Raw genomic sequence first — 17,784 nt, 5'->3', positions numbered from 1 at the left:
TTATTTTGTCGTCGTCCTTTTTTGTGGGGGGGGGTGGGTGGGTGGGTGGCTGGGTGGTACGCCTCCGTCCGACACACGCGACCACCCCGACAGGACTATGCTTTGGTGCCTTAAGGCACCAAAGCAGCGTCCACCCTGACACGACCCTGGTCTGCCTGGTGCGCCTACATTTCAGAATGCAAACGATTCTTCTTTCATTTGCAAACGAATCTGTATGTATGACCATGCCCGTGTTTTCCTTGCAATAATTAGTCATTCGAAACGAGATACTCCCTCCGTTCACTTTTGTAAATCATTTCAGACAACTTAAAATGAACTGTTTTGCACATGGTCTAAAATGGCTTCAAGGTCTTACAAAAGTGAACAAAGGGAATACTATAAATTAATTAATGAGGAGTTATTTGAAAAAAAATCGAAACGGTACCCACGCTAACGTGGATTAGAGTGTGTGTGTGTCACATAATTAGTTATTTGAATTAGACTGTGTGTCACGTAATTAATTATTTGAATTAGAGTGTGTGTCACGTAGCGATCTCCAATTCTAACATGGATTTCGCATTTCATTGTATCCATGCTACTTTTTTAATACAAATTCATATGTATATGATGAACACCATGGTAGTGAGAAAACTTTTGGATGGATTCAAACATATGACCTACAAAAAAGCACAACAAATTGAGTCAATGTCAACTTTTCGAAACTTAGTATGGCACTAATTCGAAATAATTACCCGTATTCCTAGTCCTCGGTTCAAATCTTACAATGTACACCGAATTGAAACATCGATATTAAGTCTCGTACTATATACATTCAAATGTTGTTTTTAGCCCCCCCACACACACAAACGCTACATACTTCATGTATCGGTCAATCTTCCTCTCCTAACCACCTTTGGAAGCTGTCGATTTCAAACACACGTTCATTCTTTCTCTCCATGTTTCGATCTCTAAGTCTCTCAACTACACAACCCATTTTTCCACTCTGTTACCAAATGTATTTACCTCACACACCCACCATTGCACCCCATGCCGAGATCTCTCTCTCTCCCCCTCTCCCTCTCACCCTCTCGCGCTAAATACATGCATTGCATATCTAGCCCCCCAACCTCTCGTGCGCATGCACGCACGTTGTATATCTAGGTCACTCCCTCGAGACTGTCTCACTCTTTCTTCGGCACTTCGGGCCACACTCGCTCAATCTCACTCTCTTTATCTGAGTCTCGTTTAACCTCGTTTTCTTTCACACAAAAATGATATATCTCCCTGTTCGGGCCTCGATCGACACACTCTATACTCTCTCACACAGATTGTCTATCTAGGTCAGTCCATCCAAGCCGCCGCCACTCTTTCGACCTCATGGTGGGCCATGATCACTCAATCTCTCTCTCTCTCTCTCTCTCTCTCTCTGTATGCCTCGATTGATCTCGCTCTCTCTCGGACAAAAACAATATATCACCATGTTCGAGCCCAGTTAGACCTATTCACATTGTATACTCTCTCACGCACATTGTCTATCTAGGTCACTCTCTCCAACCCGTCTCACTCTTCCGATCGCACGGCGACCCTATGTGATCGGTTGACCTTGCTTCCTCCCACGCACAAAATATATCTACACGTCTGTGACTGGATCATCTCTCAAGCTCTACCTTACATCCCTCACCCTTGCCAAAAGCTCAATCAGACAATATCTCTCCAGAGCATTATATTCGTTCAATGAATGTCGGACCACACTCACTTTGTCTCTCTATCTATATGTCGCTCGATTGACCTTGCTTTCTCACACCATATCTTCCACACGTTCAAGCTACTACCTCTCCATTCCTCGCAAAGCCGGAGCTATTTACATTGCGAGGGGCACTCCAACCTTGGATTAATTTGTGTAGGCATTTATTCTGGTCGGTTTAGATTATATTTTCGTAGCATCCGGCCCACAACAACTCCAAACACCTTTCCAACCCACGCAACTCCCCTAGTTGATTTCCCTCTGGCTCGGTCATCGCTCTCTCACACGTCCTTTCTCGCCTTTAACGTCGCACCATGGTATTATTGAAAAAACTATGTTGTTCTCTTTAATTATTATAAATAAGCTACAAAACTACACACCGATAGTCCACTTGCAATGGAGCAAATTTTGACCCACAAATTAAAGTGCTACAAACTACACACCGAGGGGCCCACATGTCATGAAACAAATTTGGACCCGTATACAAATTGAAAAATAAAGGATGAGGATCGAACATGCGACCGGGCCTTCAAGCCGCACCTCAATAGGCAACATACGTAGAATAGCAATGTTTGTTGTACCCCCCTTTGTTCACATAATGTTTTTATATTACCAAAACCTAATTAATGGATAACATGTAATATAATTTTTAGTACTATTCGCCTTCACTTACTGGTGGGTTCCATGTGCGCTCTCTCTCTCCTCCCCTTCTGCGTTTAGACGCACGGGCAAACAGGAAGAACTCGCGGGCGATGTTGCCTTTGACCATATCTGGACGCGTTCACAAGTCATGGCACCAGTTTCACGTACTAGCAGCACTAGTCAGTGTGTACGTGCAATGCACGTTAATTTGGACGTATATTAAGTGCATGTGGATATTAAGTACTAGGATATTATTTGTGTGTTGTTATGTGATTAGCACTATTTTTGGCATGAAATTAACTGCACGCTAAACATGTTGAGCGCTCGACATTGAAGCAGTCTAGGTCGTTGGATGACAAGGAATACATGTGGCTTGATGACGTTTTATATTTAATTTGATACGGCTTTAGCAGAACATTCAATCGATCAAACCATAGATTTCGTTCAGTCGGACTCCGACTTTAAATTATATGATGATCGATATAAAATAAATGGAAATGATAAACATTCGGATTTTAAGCCTGGCAATCCGAATGTTACGCGGCGGCGGCGGGGGTGTCTCGCGGTGGGAAGTGGCTCCTCTGCCATGCTCTGTGTGTCATCGGGCCACTGACCAACGGCGATGGCGGCGTCTTGCGCCGTTGTTGGCGTACTCCTGGACGTTGGCCTAGCTTCAAGGAAGGCCAAAATGTTCTGGACTTCGGAGCGAGTCAACTGGCAGGATGAGGCGACTGGCATTGGTGCAAGGAAGCGGTCGACGGCGGACATCCATGCCGCTGAGGGGGGCACTGGCACCCGCGCGGGGACAGGCGCTGTCAACGGCGCGGTGGAGAGATTCGTGTGCACGGGCACCCGCACGGGTGCGCATGTCAGTGCATGCGGAGGCGCATGCGCTGGCAGGTGCACGGGCACCGGCACGGGCGTGCGCATGCGCTGGCAGGTGCACGAGTGCATGAAAGTCGGTGGAGACCTCGTGGAACCTCGTGGGATCAAGCTCGGCGACAATGTGTGGCTCCCAGCCCATCAAATGCCACGGGGATGGGCGCTAGCGCAGTCGGGGCGACGGGAGCCGGAACGGGAGCAGGGACAGGCGCGGCGTATTCCCGCAAGGCCAGTTCTAACTTGTCCCAAAGCGCCTTATGTTCTTGAGACTTCAGCTGGGTGTCTTCCTCAGGAAACTAGAACACTAAGGGCAGACCATCATAATGCGGCATGGCGTACGTTTAGGTCAGGCTGGTTGGAGGTAGACGACAGGAGAATCGGAGAGGAAGAGAGAATATTGTAGCGATACCGGGTGGTGCGGGGTTGATTTTGAACTGCGGCGCTGGCGACATTAAAAGTGGGAGCAGTTGGGACGACGGTGGGCGGCGGAGCCTGGTCAAAGGGCTTGCCTCCCAGGGAGCCTGCACAGCGGTCTGCTTGCACACCTCCCCGACAGCCGGTGCAGCGGTCTGCTTGCATGCCTCCCGTCGACTCACACGCTTGCTCGGACGACACCTGTCGATGAGAGGCGGGGACTCGTGGCGGCACGTAAACACCCACGTTTTCAATAGTGAAAGCGTTCGCCTTAACGTGACAGGTCTTTGTTCCAAAATACCTTTTCTCTTCATTTGTGCAACTTGTCATAAGCAGCTTGTCTCAAATTGAAGAAAAAACTTACGAAGTAATATTTGTGCCATATCGCGTGACCATGCTCAGTTTCAAGAATTTATGCTCACTTTTGGATTTTCTGAAATTTAAGATCCAGGATTCAAAACAATATCATAACCTGCATCATGCAATAAATTTTCAAGCCGTACATCTGTCCTGTTGTATTTCTTAAGAAAGGATTTGGTTAAACATTTTGCTTAGTTAGACTTCAGACAAGTTATATATGCAGAGTAAAAGGATAATCCCTCCGTACCAGTGCATTACCTGATATATTAACTCAAGTACTAGGCACGAACAAACGGGCTCAAATATGTGCTCATCCTGGTGTAGTAGTAGTAGTAGTACTAGGCAATGTAGTTGACGGGTGACCTTGACGAGCGGCGACCGAGGGAATTGCACCATGCTCGACACGGTAGGTAACGTTGTCTAGTTACTAAAGCATCCCTCCGTTGTTCATCGGTAGTCATTATGGACCGGGAAATGAGGGGAATTTCCTAGGGCTGGAATTCTGGCCGCCAAATATTTCGACTTGAAACCCTGAGGCTCGACTGGTTGGGGTTGCCTAACGTGCGTACCACGCACGCCACCGAAGGACATGTGCCCGGTTTTTTTTTGTTTTTTAGGATCAACATGAGCCAAGGTCTGGCTGGTAAGCCGTTGGGTCCTACCATTCGAGAATACGAAAGGAACCTTTTAAATTGCCGAACAAATCTATGTGTATTACAATACCTGTATTTTCCTTGCAAATACTAATCTCAACATGGTAATTGATTTACGACGAGTTGTTGAATTAGAGTGAGTTTTTGATATAGTGATCTCAACATGGATTTCACATTTCATGGTATCCCTTGTAAGTTTTCCAATGCAAATTCAAATTTAAAAGATAACAATATGGAGGTGAGAAAACTTTGTATGTATCAAGCATATGACCACACACACACACAAAGAGAGAGAGACACACATGCACGAACACAACAACTATCCAATAAGTATAGTGCATCTATTTTTCCAAACCATGCATGTATGACACGAATTCAAAAATACTCCTTCTATTCCTAAATATTAGTCTTTTAGTGAGTTCAACAAGTGACTACATACAGAGCAAAATGAGTGAATCTAGACTCTAAGAAGACTAATATGTAGGAACGAAGGGAGTAAAATGTAAGACATCCATGGTCCTCAGTTCAATATTTAAAATGAACATGAAACTGAAACATGAATATTAAGTCTAGTACTACAGTACATGCAAATGTTGTGTTTAGGCGAAGCTATGATAGTCGGGGGTCAACCCCTCGACCTTAGATAAAATTGTGGAGCTCTGTTTAGGGTTGTTTAGATTATATTTGTCCCCACCCTCCCAACCAACGAATGGTTGTGCACCCCACCCCTCCTCCCCGGGAGAATATCATGTGCCCCCATACCTTAGATGCTATATGCCGATACGAGTTGCTTGGAGCTTGTAGATCTGAGATATAGCAGCTCACATGATGTGTCTTAATATTTTTGCAGGAAACCTTGATGAGTTTGAGAATTGCACACAATTTGTACAAAAAATACTCAGATGCCCTTTGATCTCATATCCAATGACCTCGAAGCTCGTATCACCGTAGATCTAAAATGAAGGAGGACATCATATTCTCCTGTATGTAAGAATATCATGTGCTACCACACCTTAGATGCTTTGGTGATACAAGCTCTTCGGAGGCGTTGGATTTGTGACCCAACACCTCCTCGGTGGTTCGAATGGTTTTTTGCAGAAAAGCCCCAAAAGAGTTCGGCCACTGCTTACAAGGACAAAGACTGCTCAAATGCCATTGGATCTCAGATCAAATGACCTCCAAGCTCGTATCACCGTAGCATCCATGCTGCGATAGCACCTTATGTTTTCTCGCACGGGAGAATATGAGGTGCTCCCGCACCGTAGAATCTATGGTGATACGAGTTCACTGAGATCTAACGGCCCACAGTAGGAGGTTTGAATGTTTTTGCAATATACGGCTGATAGAGTTTGGGAAATGCGCAGAAAGTACAAGTACTATGCATGTGCCATCTGATCACTGATCATACGACCTAGATGCGCATTTCACCGTATCGGGTAATTAAGCTACGGGGAGCACCTAATATGAGCAACGGGGAGCCGTTGGATCGAAGATGCAGCGGCACACACGAGGCCTGAATGTTTTATTTGCAAAAAAAACCTTTGGAGAGTTTGGAAATTGCGCATAATTACAAAGACTACTCCCAAGCCATTGGATCTCAGTTCCAACGGTGTAAAAACTCGTATCACCATAGTATCTAAGCTGCGGGGTGGATGTGATATTCTATGTCGCTGTCATTTTTGTTCGTAAACTTGTAAAATACGTGTAACTCATGCCATTACTTGTCTAACCGCGCAAAGCGTTTGTTTGAAAAAACCATCCTACATTGAAATATTGGAACAACACACGGGGGTCCCACTTGTCATTAATCAAATTTGGACCTAAAACTAACAAATATGAAAGACGAGATTTGAAGTGGCAACCTGGACTACAAAGCGTAAGTCGATAGCCTGAAAAAACAAACGGTTGTTGGCTTTGTCCCATAACTTGATTTTATACAGTACTTGCGTTGATTAGAGTAGAGGGAGTGCCTCGTCAACACGTGCATGACCGTTGTCTCACTTACTGGTGGGTCCTAGGTCTACGATCTAAATCTCTCTTCTCTCCATCGTCTAACCTTTGCACGGGCACACATGAAGAGCGGTGCTAGCTTGCCGTGGTGTTATTACAACTAAAAAAAGCTTGGAAAATAGAAGAATCTCCTAGAACAAGAGACGTTGTGGCTGGTCGAGACGGAGCTAACCACATCTATCCTCCGTACCAAGTTTGCATGATGAAGCTATGTGGCTAGTGGGATGTTTTCGATCGACTGGCTGGGTCCCGAGGTAGAACCATAGGTACTATGTCTGCTACAGTATATTTTTACACGCACATTTTTCCTCCGTGCCGAGACATGGCACACCCTACCGCGCGGTTTCGGGGTCCTCCCGGGTGGTGCGCGCATATATTCTTCCTAACGTGGGACGCCCTACCGCGCATTTTCTGGGTCCTCCTCGGTCGTAGCGCTGAAGCAAGTAAATGAGTCATCAAATCACAAAAGACCACCTTTCCCGCCGAGTACATCAGTGAAGCACGGTGGCTAGCTAGTTGGGCTAGTTCGACCGATTAGCTAGGCCGCCACCACATTTGTTTTTTCACCCCTTTTTTTATCTACTTGCCGACAGGTAAATTTAAGTATCCACCGCAGTGTTGCTCTGGTGTTTGGGTGCAGCAGGATTTTTAATTTTTTGATTGACGGGAGCTGGCGCGACAGGTTTTTAATTTTTTGATTGATGGGAGCAGGCGCACAGCAATTAGTCACGATGACTCCGCCTGTAAAACCCACTGCTCCCTGATGTGAGAAGTCGTCGACTGGTGTTTTACCGTGGTGAAAACCAAAAGATTCCCCGCTCCTCGGCTGGCTCCCTTCGCCTTCCTGTAGATTGCATTGCCTTTCAGCCGTTTCGCCCCCTTTGCTTCCTCTCCCCATTACTTCTACCTGGTGCCATGGCGGCGCAGCAGATCAAGGAGTCTGAGGTGAGGCGCCTGACATAGGAGCTCCATGCCAAGGATGCGGAGCTCAGGGCCAAGGACGTGGAGCTCCGTGAGATCAAGGAGGAGAGGAGTGCCATGCTCCTCCGTTATGTGCAGGAGTTCACGGAGCTTCAAAAGCGGCAGGCGTCCACCACAAAGATGCTCGAGGCATCGGTGGCGTTGCTGCAGAAAGCGGGAGATACGATAGGCCGTCCGGGGAGCCGGCTGGAGCGTGAGCGGGCCGATCGTGACGAGGTCCAGGATCGCCTCAGCCACTTGGTGAACCAAGTTGCCACGCATGTTTTGCGGCTACGCAATGCCTACCGTCGTGCCAGTGCAACGATGCCGGCCGTCGGGCTAAACCCGTTCGACCACCTGGTCGACATCAACGAGCTGCAGCTTCCTGACCTGGTCTCCTTCTTTACCTATATCTCCGAGGAGCTGAGCTGTCTCCGCGCGATGGTGGGGGCTGAGCTGGCCAAGGAGGGGTTGCGGACTGCCGTCGCCGTTGCCGGGCGAATCCTTTCAGGGCTCCGTCACCGGAATCCATTCGTGCCATTGGACTCCGTATTTGACGAGCTAGCTCCCGTCAACCGGGAGCGGGCTCTGCGGGCGGTTGCACCCTACATCACCAACATCATGTGCATTGAGAAGCAGAGGGACTTCGGTGGTGTTTAGGCGCCCTCTGTATGGGCATGTCCATGTCTTGATGCAACATGACCGTTGGGTCAAACTCAGACGGTGCAGATCAGTCACTGTAGCACAAAGTGTGTGGGTGTGTTTGGTTGCATTCTCATCTCAATATAGTTGTTTCCTCTTCGTGTATTTTTGTCAAATTACTAGTGTGGACTCATGCACCCTTCAAGCACTCTGCCAAACACCCAAAAGTGGGTCGACAAGGGAACTTTTGCTCCCATCCCGCGCACCCTTCATACACCCTGCCTAACACTATTCGTGCTTCATATGGTTCATGTTTCGTGGAGTACTGTAGCACCATACTCTCCATGCGTTATGGACCTAGTTCTGTTAACATTGATCTCACCGTTCATTCTCGACCGGACAGTCGAAAAAGCGGTACATGTTACATATAGGAGTAGTTGACATGCGCACAACATCATTTGTTATTGTCATATCTTACTACACTAGCAACAAGATTGTGTAGTACTGACGTATGAACCACTGCACATGCCTAGTAGTAGAAGCACTGTGTATATTCAAGTGGCTGCCGTGTTTCGCACTCCTCCGTCGTAAGAGTGGAAACGCTTGCTGTAATCATTTTTTTCTTCAGAAAAACAGTGGACACGCTCTACCGTGCGGATCCTCCTCCAGCCATGCACTAAATTACTCACTTTTGCCGACGTGTGGGACAGCCAGCACCTGGGTCCACAAGCCATGCACTAAATTACTCTGTAGTAGAGTGACGGTAGACTACCCCGATCGAATCGCTGCAGTAATGCCCAATGAGCTGTCAAATCACAAAACCCCCTCCTTTCCAACAGTAAGTTGGACGGACGAAGCAACCATTATTTCACTCTTCTCTCTTAGCTTCCTCTCTTGAAGAAAACCCCCATTCACTTCGCTTCTCCCTCATCTTGTTCATCCTTTCACTCTTCTCTCTCAGCTTCCTCTCTTGGATGGATGCCGGAGCACCGGCCGACGTGATGTCTATGGCTCTGGCAAAAACCGTCAAGGCTCATGGTACGAAGAAGCGCAAGCACCCCGCCGAGACTACCGCAAACAAGCTCAAAGCCATCGCCCTGTCCAAGCCCCCCTCTCCGGGTTCCCTCATTAAGCAAGTCCAGTTAATGTCTCTTGTTGACGATCTTTTTCTCGATCTTTATCGTGTTTTTCATCTAACACGAAGTACTAGTATTGGTAGTACAACTTTCTGGGTGATCTTGCATGTGATTTTAGTGTGCCAAATGACGGTTCTAAATTCCTCTTTTGACCAAAACATGCGAGAGGTTGACACTGATTTCTTATAGATTACTTTCAACTACTCCCTCTGTCCCAAATTTCTTGTCTTAGATTTGTCTAGATATGGATGTATCTAATACTAAAATGTGACTTGATACATCTGTATCTAGACAAATCTAAGACAAGAATTTTGGGATGGAGGGAGTACTTTATGAACATCAATGCTACCTTTTAAGAGGGTATATTTGCCTCAGTAACTTGTGTTATGGATATTGCAAGTAATCCCTCTGCTCTCATGCCTTTGAAGACATGTTCTAGTGTCTTTGTTCACTCATTTCTGTGCGTATATGTAGTGATATATGGAGTATAATATCGAAAATCATCTTATATTTCTGAACGGAGGTAGTAATAAAATATGGTTTCTGTTTGAATTAGAACCAGGTCTGCGGTGGAGATGAAGTTCTCAAAGTCATGCCGTGTGAACTAGAAGACCTGATGATGAGTTCTACTGCTGAACTATCCAGCTGATGTGTCCTTGTCGCCGCGTGTCCTAAACTAGTGTTTTCCTGTAGCATTGTTGTTAGGCGTGTTCTCGAGGTTGTACTTGACCACAACAATTTCCTGGTTGTGGCTTCGATTACAAAGGGTGTGGTTCTTGTAAAGCTTCCCAACAAATCTGATGCGGCCTGTCTTCATCATCATGTTTATGAGTGGAAAGACCACTCTGTTAGGTTCTCCAAGGGTTAAAAGATGGTGATGGTGCATGTAGACATCTCACACGAAGTCCATGGCCTAGTCAGTTATGCGGGGTTCATCCCGTAGGTCGGTGGTAAGAAATAGTCAGCAGAGTTTAGTTAGTGAAACTTTGATTGTCTGTAGTAAGTACTATTGTTCAGTACTTGATTTGTGTTTGTGAACCCTGTATTGTTTATTAGTACTGCCGCTTTTGGTGTGTGGTCAGTCCTGAGAACGGTCTATGTTAATGTTTGTCCACTCAATTCAGTCTGTATATTTTGAAGTATCCAGATCATACTTTTTGTTAGGATGGTTTATCAATTATGGTTACACTCCAATATCTATATGCATTGCAGGGTTTATCGCACCCACCAGGATTTCCAGTCCCATGGATGTTCGGTCCATACGATTTGTCACGACCTTTGGACTATCCTACTTGTGGGAGTAGGCGGGGCCCCTGCATGCCACGCGTAGTTGGACGATCAATCTTCTGTTTAGTACTTCAACATAGTGATTTCCCGGTGAGGATTCACTCGTGTCACATCAAGTAAATCTTATTGATTTACTGTCTAAATCTTATTAATTTAATGTCATGTTTTCTTTCTTTTCCTGCAATTTTATGATGCAGGTTTTGCCATGTGACATTCATCACAGAATAAACCGTTTGGTTTGCTCTACGATGGCTATTTTTTGCAGGTTTCACTTCTTATGTCGTGTCAGTAACGAAGGCACTGTCCATCACTTATATTACTGGAAAAAAATGGATCAGTCTGTTGTCTGAGTACAAGCTGAATCCCTATGATGAACTGCAGTTTGGTTTAACAAAAACGCCACAATTAGTCCTTCTTGCATTTAAAAGAAATGAAGAAAAAAATTGGATCACGGTCACGGATCCTAGTCAAGTTAGAAAGCTGATCATAGCAGACTAGACATGATCGCCACTGTCTCGCACATCGGTACCACCTTCAGCAACGGATCGAGCACCGACAGTTGCTCTAGCACTGACATCGGCAGTAGCTCAGTCTGATCCAGCCGAGGATTGGGCACCGACCGCGTCAGCGGATCAGTCTGATCTACCGGAGGATCGAGCATCGACACCGGCACCTGCTCCGACACCGGCACCAGCTCTACAAGGAGCACCATCTCCGGCAGCAGCAGTGGCTTCGGCACCAGCACCAACACTTGCCCTTGCATCTGCTCCGGCCCATGCAGTTGCACCGGCAACAGACTGGGCTGCAGTTCGCACTTCATATACCAAAGTCCTTACAAAAACGGACATGTCCACCTTCTTGGTAAGCATTGGCCGCCCAAGTGCTTCATTCTTTTTTCTTTCCATGTTGTTTCACATGATTCACTATGTTGATCTAACTGTTTGGGTATGTCTTCTTGTTTGCAAACCGAGAATTCTTAGAGCAACGAGGGAGTCGTTCAACAATCCAGGCGACCGCGGCCAAGTTTCTCTTACCATGCGCAGCCTTGGTGTGAATGAACCTACTCAATATATCGTAAGTACAAAGGATGGTCGCATGATGATTGATGCTAAAGGATGGTCAAGGTTCAAATCTAAATCATATCTTCCGGTAGGGAATGATGTCAAAATCGAACTTTCTCGGCAAGGAGAGCTGGTCCAAATCAACTTTGAAATTCTTCAGTAGCAGCACGCAACTGCCGAACTGATCTATCCTCCGAGAGATTTTGATGTAATAATTTGGCATGGTGAAACAAGTGTCCTTTGTGTATAAGTAGTATGACAATATTATTTATCACATGGTATATCACTGATAGAAATGCAACTATGATTGCTGGTTAGGAACTGTCGTTCGATTTCATTCCAACAACTGCCGTGCTTTATTCATATTTGTGTCTTCGCCTTGCGACAGCATCTAAAACTAGCACAGTACTGATCGCTTACAATATGAAAAGCACTGAGGTAGAACACATGGTCCCCCAAACATGCAGGGTCGGCCTGCGGCCCAAAGTCCAGAACCGTGAGCCTATCTGAGTATTATAGTCTCAGCTGAACCCCCATAAAAAAAGCTGAACCCCCATAATGCCCGTGCCTTACAGAGGGAGTATATTTCTCGGCAAGGTGAGCTTGTGATATAAAATATTTGTATATTTCTTTACAGAGGAAGTATCTTTCTGTCAAAAAATATATTTATGTGTAACTAGTTACTTCTGTCTTTCTACTTCCTTTCGCTGATATGTGGGGCAACCGGCAACGGGGTCCACGTGCCATATGCACAAATTAGAGTGCACAACTTCATATAAGACACACCCCGGTTATAGCACCGCAGTAATGCCCAATGAGCCATCAAATCACAACCCCCCTTTCCAGCTTTAGTAGTAAGCTGGACGGACGAAGCGACAATATTTCACTGGGCCTGAATCCCCTTCTCCCTCGTGTGCTTGTTCACAGAAAACCCCCTCTCAGCGATTGCATAGGGTTTTCTCATGGAGAACCAGGTATGAATTCTTCATCCATCCCCGATAAATACAAGTCCCTTGGTCGCAGGTAATCCTACGATAGGAGCCGCCACCGTTGATGCATTTTTCTTCCTACTGAATCTAGTGTGTTTCATGTGCAGTGCCCAAAGTGCGAGTACCCTACAGGTTTCTGCGCCCTCGGCGAGACGCCACACTTGTTCCTTCTCATCCTAACACAACATTTTGAAACGCGCATAGTATGTTCCTAGAATCCTCTTTTCTATCTAGGAGGGTGGGGTTTTTTTGAACATGCTGTGTTCTCATATTATTTTTCCTGCAGTGTATTATTTGCTCTGCGAGAACACATGTACTCAATATGCTTGGCCTTGCCATAACTGAATACACTAGTTTAATGGTCACAGTGATGACAAGCCATGGATATAAGTTCCGAGTTAAGTTCATGAACCAAGAAGATCGCTGCTTTTTTTATGGCCGAACTTGGATAAACTTTCTCAAGTGTTACGGACTGAAAGTTGGCGCACGAATGTTGATGGAAATAGCAGAACCTGGTCTCATCTTCATTGTGATCTTTCACCCCGACGTTGTTCCAATTGTTCATCCATGTTAGTTTTGTATCTGGTTCTTGCTTGTTGCCTCGATTACTTCTTAATCCACCTATTCTGTCTAACTAATCACAATTTAACTTTAGAAGTAGCAACTAATCTCACACGAAGATGCTACTTCTAACTAATATTTTCTTATAATTGGTGGCACATGTAGGTTTTTTCAGAGTTAAGCAGTCTGCTCGTTTGTTACTCTGTAATAACTCGGCTGTTACTGATGGCACTGAAGTTGACTGGATCGACATCCACAAGTTCCTACACTTTATTGATCGCCTTGAGGTCCTTGTGGGGCGTTTCAATGGTGGAAGGCCACGTGGGATATGTGGGCCACTGCTGCACTCGTTGAACAGGTCCAACTATGTCGAGAAACTTATGGTACGAGCTGTTTTCTGTTATATATGTTGTTCATAAACTATTGCTTATACACAGTTTTACAGCTGTGATCTTCTTGAAACAGGAACTGCCCAGTTCTATTGTTCCTATACAGATGCCTGACCATGGTCGGGTCAGACTTGCTCTTGGTCACAACATGATGTTTATGACGACCTACTCAATTCCCCTTGGAGGTGAAAAGATACTTATTCATGGGTGGTCTCAAATAATGAAGGCCCGCCCATCTTGGAGAATAGGACATAAGATTATGTTCATGCTTTTCCATGGCTCTAAAGTGAATATCCTGTTTATTGACCACGTTGCGAGATGAAGCCACTTTCAGAAGGTTGTGGATGCGTGGGGTGGCGCTTGGGCCTTGTCCTGGGGCTTGGCGGCCTCACCCTTGGTTAACTGTAGGCAAAGTAGCACTGTTCGAGGTGTGCTTTGTACGGTTGAACTTGTATAAGTACTCATACTGCTTTCAGCTTTGGTTGTTAAGTGCCCCTACTGGTTTCAGTTAAAGTTGTTAAGTACTCCGGCTGCTTTTACAGTCTGTCGTGTTTCTTCAGTCCTATCTTCCTCCATCCGCCAAAACCAAACCAGCACCGGCGGGGCCACCTGCTTCCGCCTCCCACGGCTAGCTGCGCCTCAGCGCACGCATCACCGCCCCACCATCTCCTAAATCCTTAACGCCGACGTCCTTCGCACGCTTTGGTGCGCTCGCCACGGTGCCGCCCTCTCGCATTGTCAACATGGTCAACAAACAACAGGAATCGGCAGAAGTACGTGGAGAGGATGACAGTAGGGGCCCACCACGTCAGCGTATGGAAAAATAAAATGCTTCCTCCTAGTGTTTTCCTGACATCTGGGACCCACGACATTGTGGGCGTATATAGTCAATAGACAAGAGAACAGCACAAGATCGACTGACACCTGGGACATAGCTACTCGAGCAGTATTTTCTTTTGTTATTGTTGAGACGGAGCAGGGTTTGAAATGGGTTGTGGTCCGTCTAGCCCAGGCTTATATTTTGTGTTCACCATGTGACCAGCCCAGCTATTTTTTCTTTGTGAAAATGAGCCCAGTTTATTTTTTCTGAAGAATACCCAATCCAATCCTACTTATTTTTCTACGCCCTGATGGGCTGCAACTCTTTCAAGACGCCTGCAAATCTTGAAAGTAATATGAAATGGGTTGTAAATATAAAAACAGATGACAAATTGGCAATTACTTTATAATTTCTGAATTTTTTCACATTTTCAGATTCCTATTTCACTGGGCAATAACCTAATTTAAATATATCTTCAAAGTACTTTAAATCTGGCTCGACATTTCGGTATTAAAAATAGTTTGGAACCCATAGAAATATGCGAAATTGGCCCTGGCGAACCAAAAAACAACTGCAATAAATTGTATAAGAAGTTTCCATGAGCTATATATAAATTATTAAAAAAAAGAGGGAGTGGTCTGACTTGTGGGCCTGTTTAGTTGACGTGCATGCAAGATTTTTTTAGTTATTATATACGTCAACAAACGATTCTAGCAGACGTAACCGTTGGATGTCAATCCAACGGCCGTCGTGTTTCTTCAATCTCTGATCTTCTTGCTCCAGCTGCCAAAGCAGCGCCGGCGGGACCGCCTGCTCCTGCCTCCCATGGCCGTCTGTGCTGCCGTGCAGGCCTCAGCGCCCCTACTACTCCCACCGCTGGCCAGGGCATCCATCTACTCAGCCACACCCCCTGTTATTCTGCGGCGATGGCAACCTCACACCGTAGCCGAACCGGTGAACCCTTGTACTCCTCTCCGCGCGAGCTTCCACTGCCGCGTCTTCCCCGGCTCCGCGTTGTCCCCTTGCTAGGCCTCGCCGTCGTCCACTGCCGTGGTGCTCTCGGCACAGCATGGTCAACGTGGTCAACGACCGACTTCCATTGGAAGAGTACTGTATGTGGAGAAGCTGACAGCTGGGTCCACGGCAGCCGCAAGGAAGTGCCTCCTTATTACGCGGAAAATAATTATTCCTCCACCTGACAGTAGGGACCCACCGGACGGGCCACCAGTATTTCGCGAAAAAATGTTTCCCCCTGACTGCTGGGACCCACCGGACGGGCCACCTTATTTCGCAAAAAAACGTTCCCCCCGCTGTCAGCTCGGACCCACCGAAAGTGCCTCCTTATTACGCACAAAAAAATGAATACTCCCCCTGCTAGCTGGAACCCAGCATAGTGGGAGGCTGACTTGTGGGCCTACCAAGTTGACAGGGACGGAGGGCTTTGTCAACTTAGTCAATATGAATGATTCTAGCTCCTGTTACCATACGATGTTCATCCAAGGGCCGTAGTGCTTCTTCAACCTCTCATCTTCTTGCTCTAGCCGCCCAAACCAGCGCCGGTCGTGCTGCGTGCTCCTGCCTCCCATGGCCGGCTGTGATGCTGCGGAGGCCTCACCGCCCCCTACTACTCCTACCGTGGGCCAGGCCATCCCTCTACTCACCCACACCCCCTGTTATTCTGCGGTGACAACAACCTCATACCACAGCCGAACCAGTGAACCCTCGTACTCCTCTTCGCATCGGAATCCACTGCTGCGTCTTCCCTGGCTCCGAGTGTCCCCTTCCTAGGCCTCGCCGTCGTCCACCGCCGTGGTGCTCTCGGTGCGGCATGGTCAATGTGGTCAAGGAACGACTTCCATTGGACATGGACTGTACGTGGAGAGGCTGACAGCTGGGTCCATAGCCGCAGCAAGGAAGTGCCTCCTTGTTACACGCAAAAAAATTATTCCCCCACCTGACAGTGGGGACCCACCAGACGGGCCACCGTATTTTGCAAAAAAAACGTTTCCCCCTGACTGCTGGGACCCACCAGCTACATCTTCGCATGCAAGGAAGTGCGTCTGGGCAAAAAAACGATTCGCCCCCCTGACTGCTGGGACCCACCAGCTACATCTTCGCACGCAAGGAAGTGCCTGACAGTCGGGACCCACCTGGTTGAAGCGTACGTAGCGTTGTCACTCTGGTTGCGAACGTGTACGTACATATATACTGGTTGATGTAGAGGCGCGCACATGTCGTAGTAGAGGCGCGTACGTGTCGTAGTAGAGGCGCGCACGTAGCATGTACCCGTACACATAGCGGCCAGGGTGCAAGAAAGAAAATACAGCCACATACGTACATACAGGAAGGGTCTCGAACGCCTACTCGCGCATACATACGGCCAGGGCTCGTGTTCATGGCTGGGTCGGAAGGGAGAAACAACATCGTCGTCGTGTTCATGGGGAGCCAACCGGTTGGGTCGGAACGAAATGCATGGTCGTGTTCATTGGGACGGCTTGGATGGAACAGGCGATGGAAACGAGGCCTGGCGTACTGCACAACGGAGGAAATGGCCTTGTGTTCAACTGGCCACGTTCAGAACGGGGTCCTGTTGATCGGGAGGGGCCTGGCTTACCGCAAAACGGAGGAAACGGACCTCCTATGGTCGAAACGGGGGTCATGTTGATCGGGAGGGTGTGGCGTACCGCAAAACGGAGGAAATGGACCTCCTACGGTTGAAACGGGGGTCCTGATGAATGGGAGGGGTGTGGCGTACCGCAAAACTGATGAAACGGACTTGTGTTGGAGCGCTACGGTCGAAACGGGGGTCCTATTCATCGGGAGGGGTGTGGCGTACCGCAAAACGGGACTCCACGAGATGCTGTTCATCTCCACCGTCGACCTCCTCCAGCCTCCATGGGCTACCGTCGACCTCCTCCAGCCTCCACCAGCTCCTGTTCATCCAGCCTCCACCGTGCGCTACTCCACCGGCTACTGTTCTACCACCCCTCCACGGGCACCCCTCCACCGTCTACTGTTCATCCAGCCCTCCACACCACGGGGTCCTGTTCAACCACCCCTCCACGGGCACCCCTCCACTGTCTACTGTTCATCCAGCCCTCCACACCACGGGGTCCTGTTCATCCAGAGGCAACGCCACCGCTCACTGTTCATCCACCCCCCCCAAAACGCTCACTGTTCATCCAATCGATCGGCTTCCGTTAGCAGCAGTAGCGAAGGAATCGCTCGATCGGGTTCAGTTAACAGCCATCGATC

The sequence above is a fragment of the Triticum dicoccoides genome, chromosome 7B (assembly GCF_002162155.2).
Source record: "Triticum dicoccoides isolate Atlit2015 ecotype Zavitan chromosome 7B, WEW_v2.0, whole genome shotgun sequence".
NCBI classification, from domain to species: domain Eukaryota; kingdom Viridiplantae; phylum Streptophyta; class Magnoliopsida; order Poales; family Poaceae; genus Triticum; species Triticum dicoccoides.
Note: the sequence above shows the minus strand (reverse complement) of the source record.